The following is a 766-nucleotide window of genomic DNA, read 5'->3' as shown; positions in this document are numbered from 1 at the left end:
TTCGATCTGAAAGACACACAAACAGCAAAGGTTACTTTTCCTTAATTGACTCCTGATAGCTTTCTGTGACCCCAGTTCCTACACTGATTAGTCTGTGATGACTGTCAGAGGAACTCCTAACACCAAATTAGATTTTTCCTGTGCTGCCATGCCCTTGTTTTCGAGTGATGGCCCCCCTTTGGGCATGGCTAGCTAAAGCATCAGTACTGTGAGCATCCTCACAGCTGTGACATGATCATGCCTCTTGCTACAGTGGCAGTCACACACCTGGAGGTGTTCTTCCCTTGCAGACCCATTTTTGATGGCCTTTAGGGCAAGCTCATCTCTGCAAGTAGTGTTCCAGCCATGTGTCTTCCCACTCAGTAGTTCCCTGGTAACGTCAAGCATCATCCCCTGCTTCAGTGTGTTACTAATGCTCCTCCCCTCCTTAGTCACTTTAGGAAATACTCTCAAGGAAAGGAGAAATCATTCAGAAAATGGAAAAGAAAAAAAGGTAATTTTTAAATGTAGAAAATGCTGGCTTGATCACAGGAGCTAGTGAGGAACATCTGCTTCCATACAAGTTAGTGGAGGCTAAGTTTGCTCAGTGTTTTTAAAGAGCACTCTGAATCCCAGCGTGTCTTCCTTTCTGATATCTGAGTTCTGCAGCTGTCAGCCACCAGTGAAATGAAAACTGTCCAAGAAAAGAAAGACTCTCAGTTTTGAAAAGTAAAAAATTCTGATTTTAAATGTTGAGATAAGATACTAAGAAGAAGAAGCAGGAGGA

The sequence above is a fragment of the Calypte anna genome, chromosome 1, assembly GCF_003957555.1.
Source record: "Calypte anna isolate BGI_N300 chromosome 1, bCalAnn1_v1.p, whole genome shotgun sequence".
Lineage (NCBI taxonomy): Eukaryota > Metazoa > Chordata > Aves > Apodiformes > Trochilidae > Calypte > Calypte anna.
Note: the sequence above shows the minus strand (reverse complement) of the source record.